Raw genomic sequence first — 7999 nt, forward strand, 5'->3', positions numbered from 1 at the left:
CAGTGTGTGTTCAGTGAGACACCCCCACTGACCCCGTTTGTGTGTTCAATGAGACACGCCCACTGAGCCTGTGTGTGTTCAATGAGACACGCCCAATGACCCGTGTGTGTTCAGTGGGCCACACCCACTGACCCTGTGTGTTCAGTGAGACACGCCCACTGACCCCGTGTGTGTGTGTTCAGTGAGACACGCCCACTGAGCCTCTGTTCAGTGAGACACGCCCACTGACCCCCGTTTTATCATTTGGACTCAAACCAACAACATAAACATCTGACAAAAGAAAAAAAAACACTTTTTAATCAGATTGTGAAGCAGGATGTTGAAAAATAGAAAATGTTGATGAAACAGAAAAACTTAAAAGATTGTGTGAAAACATTTGACACTGTACTTCTGCTGTGGACTTCAGTCCGAGTGATTCTGAAATCTCATGTACCTGTATCTGGTCCCTGATCTGGTCCCACTGTGACAAGACCTCAGACACAGTCTTTGTACCCAGGATGGTGCTGATGGTGCTCTGAGCCAGGAACTGGGTAATATTGCCCGTGTATCAGTATGGGGTTTAAAGAAATGAGGTTTTGTTTTTTTGGTGACCTGTTCTCCTTTGCCTGCAGAGTATAGAACGGTTTCTTCTAGAAGCAGCTCTCCTCTTTTTGCAGAGGGTCGAACTACACATTTGCTACAAAACATTTAACAGGTAGGTGCTCAACTGATTTAAAATTTTATGAGAGTTTGTAGCTGTTCAGCTTTGTTTACCATGTTAACGATCTAAAAATGATCAGACAAAAATTTATCGGAAGATGATTAGTCCGATAATAGTTTTCAAAGTTATCTGAAAAGATAATCCCATAATGAAAACATTATCGTCGATAATTATCGGTTATCGGATTATCGGAGCTGTGTCCACCACTGGCTGTCACTCTGTAACTCCAGTGTAGTTCATTTGCGAGGTGGTGCAGCCTGACTTTGTGAAATACAGACACCACAAATAACATAAGCAAGAAATGATGGTTCTCAATTCTGAACTGGGTTTCTGTGATGTGCTCCCCGACTAAAAACACATCTTCTGAACCAATCTCCGCTCAAACAAAATGGTTGGACACACTGAAACTCTTTGTGTGTTTTTACAAATCACATGCTCTGCTGCTCTCTGAGGGAACATAATATTATAATATTACAAATGGTAAAATAACCAAAACTACTGTTCAATCTTACTTGTGAAAGTTAATCCCATGCGATGCAACCGTAAGCAGCACAAAATCCCGGCATATTTGTTCACTCTCCATTGACTCTGGTTGACTCTGGTGCGAGCCTTTTGTGAAGAGACCCATCCAATATGGCGACGACGCTGGATTACAGTTTTTATTGATTGCTTTGACGCAAGTCAACTCAAAATCCACATTTTCAAAACAGTTAACGCAGAGGCCTACACAGTGCCCCCAATGGTCAAAACGACATTTTGTTTGCAAAAGGCTCTAACTGTGCCAAAACATTTAAAATAAGGAGCAAAAGCAAATTTTGCCTTCAAATAGCACAACTTGCCCACAAGTGTATGAGCACTTACAATCAATTACAATCAATCATAATACAATGGACAACAAAATACAAAATACAGCACTCAGTGTGAATCAGTGCACCATTGGTTGACATTGTAGCCCATAACTGTTACATGCCAGTGCTGTTTGCTGCCTTCTTGCAAAAAAACTGGATCCAGAATCAGATTTGCTTTGATGCAAATTTTATTGATTCAGTTACATTCTTTTTTCAGGCTTTTTTGTGGCTGACAACTGAAATATTCCTACAGAAAGTATGCAAATCAAAATATGAGGTCTGTCAATAAAGTATAGGTCCTTTTTTTTTTCAAAAACTATATGGATTTCATTCATATGTTTTTACATCAGACATGCTTGAACCCTCGTGCGCATGCGTGAGTTTTTCCACGCCTGTTGGTGACGTCATTCGCCTGTGAGCACTCTATTGTTGCGAAACAGACATTACAGTTTTTATTGATTGACTCTTTGTCCAGCCTCTCTAAGTGAAAGGCCATGATTTATAACATGACCAATTATAGTTGCCCAAATTTCATCAGTAACTTGAGCCCTTCAAACAATACCTCCACCTCGCACACAGACTCCTCTTCCTTGGACTCCTCTACCTCTCACTCTCACTCTCATCTGCCTTAGACCGCCTTGATCCATGCTTGCAAAGAACAACATAGGCATGGCACCTTTTAAGGCCTACTACAGACTGATTGCAAATTGAAGATTTGTGTGAAGAAGTGTCAAACAGGTGATTCAGTGACTGCATATTTATCAGATAGTTTCTAATAGCTGGAAACATGTGGTTTCTGTTAGGATACCATAGCTAAAACAATGGAGTTTTGACTGCTTGAGTGACATCTGTGTTAAATGTTTTGAAAAAGGGTGGGGGAAATGTGTCAATCCAATGAGAATGGGTTAACAAATTTGCAAGAGGTGTCTTTTGCTCTGCTGAGATGGTGATGATGAAGGCCGAGAAGCTCCCAGTTTCTTCAAACAGGTCAAAGCAATCAATAAAAACTGTAAGTTGCAGCAAGTCATGAAGCGTCTACAATGTCTATGGTTGGACCGAAGTTCTGATTCGACACACGTTTCAAAAATGTGCACTGTGCGGAGCTTCACACTGGAAAAAAAAAAACAATTTTGTGGTTGTAGGTTGTTTTGTTTGCACGTCCAGAAATCACCATTTTGCTTTAGTTGTTTTACGTCCCTATAAAAGGTTATTGTTGTGAGTAAATTTATATTTAATTAAAAACCATTATTTTCAGCCAATTACTGTTTAACTGGATGAAACACTGCAGGAACCGTAAGTTTGCTGATATTATTGAATATTTCCATAATTAATCTGTCTTTTTATTTTGTTTTAGTCCTATTTTAATATTGACTCACTCTATTCAAATGACATTTAAGAGCTTAAAATTCAGTTGTGTGTGTGTGTGTGTGTGTGTGTGTGTGTGTGTGTGTGTGTGTGTGTGTGTGTGTGTGTGTGTGTGTGTGTGTGTTTGGGGGGGGTGAAATTTACAGCTGTAACACGGTTTCTTTATTATTGATTAATGTTTTTTTAAGACAAATCATTTGAAAATAAACGCAAAAACACACTGTGCTTCCATCCTCAAAGTGCAGGTTTGTGGAAAGAACAAATGGGACAATTATAAGTAGGCTCAGAAAATGCATGGAAGAAACAGGGAAAAATTGGGTTTATTGTTTACAAAATCTACAGTTTTTATATTTTTAAAATATGTTTATCTCCTTGTTGATTTTAGGCATTTTACGCTCTGGTTATAGGACAGTGATGATGGCGCAGTGGAAAAGATTCTGTCTGTTAATCAAAGCTTTTGTAAATTGCACCTTTGAATCCCGTGGGTGGCATGTATTTTTTTTTCCACAGCAACTGTGCGATGTCCTTCCACACACTCCAAATGCACGCACTGTGTTCCCGCTGTGCAAGCTCCTGCATATGCACAACGCTGTCACAGTGGGATCGTTCATACCTGCCCGACCATGTGTCCTTCAGCGACGTCGTCACTCGGCCTGTTTCACCGTGATTTGCCATAATTCCTACTTATTCGTGCTATGTGTGAAGAGGCCCCAACGGACGAACACAAAGTTAAATGTTGGATCACCAGTGTCAAAATGACTGTAAGCTGCGGAAGAAATAAAGCCAGCGAGAAGAAGCACAGAGGCGACTGTCCAGGAACCCGTGGTTCGGTTCTAGCTGGTCTATGGATGTCTTTTGTGTTGTGTGTGTGTTTTTTTGTGTGTGTGTGTGTGTGGGGGGGGGGGGGTGATCCACAGTGGCCACCTAATTGTGGTGTCTTTTTTTTGGGGGGGGGGGGGGGGGAGTCACAAAGAGCCGGATGAACACGCAGAACTGCTGCATTTAATGACTCTGGAACACAGGTGAACAGCAGCCTGGTGCATGGATGTGCACACTGGCCGGACTCTACAGGAGCATTTTTTTGGGCTGCATTTAAAAAATGTGACAACATTTTGAATGAATGCTCTGAATTGAAAACCCACACTTTAAAGGGACCATTGGACCAAACCCAGGCCTAAACATGCACCAATATTGCGTTACATGGTGCTACATGGATCATATTTGGCTTAACATGGATCATATGTGCCGACACGAGCCATTTGAGGCTGGACGGGGCTCAAATAGCAGGTCACTCGTGGCTCCCTAGAGGCTGATACATGGCACATGTAAGGTACAGAGAGCCACATAGAGGCTTCTTCATAAGGGATACGTAATAGATGAAAACGTGGATCATTCTTCTAATAATTGCTGTACACCCATGCGTAGCTCATTATTCATGGATTATTCGGTGGGACCGAGGCTTGGATGACTACAGATCTGTGGCACATCACATGTTATGAAGTCGCTCATCCTGAGGTACCTCCACACAGTCGTTGAACCATCGCTGGACCCCCTGCAGTTTGCATATCAGCCCAACAGGGGAGTGGAGGATGCCATCATCTCCATTGTGATAGAGCTTATTCTCACTTGAAGGAGGTAGGCAGCACTGTGAGAGTCATGTTCTTTGACTTCTCTAGAGCATTCAACACATCCTGTTGTGTGGGCCGCTGAAGAGGAGGTACTGCTGGCCCACCACCACCAGAGGGAGCCCTGCCTGGAGTGCGGGCTCCAGGCACCAGAGGGCGCCGCCGCCCCACAGGAGCAGCCTCGGTAACAGCTGTCACCCATCACCTGAGACAGCTGATGGCAATTATCACTGGGGTATATCAGCAGGACGGCATCTCCACCTCATCGCCGAGATAGCGTTTCTACCGGAGAGGTAACATATCGAAGCATATAGAGTACATTTTTGTGACTGAGCTAGTTTATTGGATTACTGTTCCAACGAGAGGTGGAGGTACCTTTCCTGCCGTTCGGTGTTCTGGGTGCAAACGCGCCCCCATCTAACTGTTCTTTTTCCCTCGCCAGCAGTACCAGGTCCGACACGCGGAGGCAGTGGCCACCTGGGAGTTCGGGACTTGGCGGCTCCAGTATTCCCGGGGTCCTGTGGCGGAGGAAGCCGTGTGGTTCCGGTCTTACCTTGGAGAGGCGTCTCCTATCTTCGAGCCTGCCCACACGACACTTTTGTGAATTGACTGTTGTCCATTTCTGTGATTGGTTGTCTTCGTTGTGCACATTCACAACAGTAAAGCGTTGTTATTTGACTTACTCCATTGTCCGTTCATTTGCACCCCCTGTTGTGGGTCCGTGTTCCTACACTTTCCCAACAGATCCGGCCTGACTTACACAGCAATAAGCTACGTGACATGAAGGTGCAGGCTCCAGTGGTGGCCTGGATTACTAACTACCTCACAGGCCGCCCACAATATGTGAGGCTTCAGGACATTACATCCAACAGGAGCAGCACGGGGGCACCACAGGGGACAGTCCTGTCTCCCTTCCTGTTCACACTCTACACCTCAGACTTTAGGTTCTGGTCACAGTCCTGCCACCTGCAGAAGTTTTAGGATGACTCTGCCATTGTGGGCTGCATTGGCAGTGACCAGGAGGCTGATTACAGGAGTGCGGTGGACAGGTTTGTGGAGTGATGTGGATTCAACCACCTGCAGCTCAATGTATCTAAGACGAAGGACCTGGTGGTAGACTTCAGAAGATGGAAGGCCTGTCTGAACCCAGTTACCATTAATGGAACTGAACTCATACAGCTTGGGACTCCGGAGAGGGCGGTCGCATCTCCTCCTCTCTCCTCTATCGCTGCTCCAACCTTCAAAGTCCCTAGTTCACCAGACTGTGAATTCTTCAAACTATATTGGATTAACCATGGAATTGATCAGCTGGTCTCTGAATGCTATTGACACCATTTTTTTCTACAAGAACATCAGGGCCAGGGGACCCTGCGTGCCCAGATGGAACTTACCCTGCGGGCTATGTTCTCGATGCCTGGGAGTCATGGCGTGTCGCATGCTTTGTGCCATTCTCTGTGGAGGATGTCCAGGATTTATACTTATTGGTACTTATTGGCTTATGTGCTGCCCTGACCTACCGGAAAACTGGCAAGATGGCTGCCGCCAAAACCACGACCCCTCGCTTGTCCATCATGATTAATGAGTTGGGCAAGGCGATGCATTCGCAGACTGCGTTAACCCTTGAACTTAGATGCAAATTGAATAACATCTCGGAGCAAATGCGCACCTTGCAGGAGAAGGTGAAGATTTCAGAGACGGGAGAATATTCATAATTTGGGATCTGGTTTGTTCATGTGACGCTGGAAATGTGTTTTTCACTGCTCAACCACAAACACGGCAGGCTTATCAGCCTCTCAAGGATAAAATGCCCCATTTTTTTCCTCCAGAAGAATCTCTATGGCCTTGTGGAATATTGGCTGCCTCCTTATCTCTCTAACTCCAGTACAAGAACAATAACTGACTCACACATGGACAAAGACTGAAGCATGCTCCACTTCCCCCCTACCTCCCCTCCTGTCCCCATCACACACCCCATCCCTGCCACCTCTCACGCCACCCCTTCCCCCCTCCGGGGGCTGCACAGTTTTAGCTGTGGTAAGTTCCTGTTCCCCCCCAAGCTGACGGCGGTGCAACTTCTGTTGCAGTGGCTCCCCCCACACTCACAGCCTCAATTCGGAAAACGGACTGTTTCAAGTTTAGTGCACATAAACAATGTCAAATGTATATGTGTTGTCTTAAATCTGATTGGTGCCATTATTACGGTAAACAAGTAATAATTGTGGATTAATTGTTGTATCTTGTCTGTGGCAATTTGAGTGTGGACATAATCTCGTTGTTGTTGCACTTGTAATGACAATGACAGTAAAGCTCATACATCCATCCATCCAACTGAGGATTGTGGACTACTACAAGGACCTGGGTGTCCACATAGACAACAAACTGGACCAGACTGTAAACACAGATGCTGTGTATAAGAAAGATCAGAGCAGACTGTACTTCCTCAGTAGGCCCAGAACTTTCAATGTCTGCAGAAATATGTTAGGGATGTTTTTATCACTGGATGGTCTCCAGCGTCATCTTTTATGCTGTTGTGTGCTGAGGCAGCAGGCTGAAGGCAGCTGACACAAACAGACTCAACTAGCTCATCAGGAGAGCTGACTCTGTCCTGGGGGTTGAGCTAGAGTCTGTGGTGGAGATGTCAGAGAGGAGGATGTTGAGGAAACTACTCAGCATCCAGGACAACACCTCACACCCCCTGCATTCCACAATGACGTCCTATCAGAGCAGCTTCAGCCACAATGCCACAGAGTTATTCAGAGTTTTTCAGTTACTCAGAGTTATGTACATTATTCTCAAACATCTTGTGCCTACTCCAGGGGGGGAATGCAGTCTTGCCCCAAGTTAAGGAGTTCAAGCACCTCGGGGTCTTGTTCAGAGGACAAATGGAGTGTGAGATTGGCCGGAGAATCGGGGCAGCAGGGGCGGTATTGCATTTACTCTACCATACTGTTGTGATGAAAAGGGAGCTGAGCCAAAAGGCGAAGCCCTCGATCTACTGGTCAATCTTTGTTCCTACTCTCACCTATGATCATGAAGGTTGGGTCATGACCGAAAGAACTAGATCGCTGGTACAAACGGCCGAAATGGGCTTCCTTAGGAGGGTGGCTGGTGTGTCCCTTAGAGATAGGGTGAGAAGCTCAGTCATTCATGGGGAGCTCAGCGTGGAGCCAGCTTGGGTAGTTTGGGCATCTGGTAAGGATGCCCCCTGGGCACCTCCCTAGGGAGCTGTTCCTGTCACGTCCATTTGGGAGGAGACCCCAGGGAAGACCAAAGATTAAGTGGAGAGATTATATCTTAACACTGACCTGGGAACGCCTTGGGATTCCCCAGCCAGAGGTGGTCAATGTTGCCAGCGTCGCAGACCAAACGGTCCCTCCTATAAAATGGTCTGCCCTGTCTCCACTGCACATGCATCATTTCGGAGCTCAGCAGCTCATCTGAGATGTACTCTCTTCACCCAA

This window comes from Thalassophryne amazonica, chromosome 1 (genome assembly GCF_902500255.1).
Source record: "Thalassophryne amazonica chromosome 1, fThaAma1.1, whole genome shotgun sequence".
In the NCBI taxonomy this organism is placed as follows: Eukaryota; Metazoa; Chordata; class Actinopteri; order Batrachoidiformes; family Batrachoididae; genus Thalassophryne; species Thalassophryne amazonica.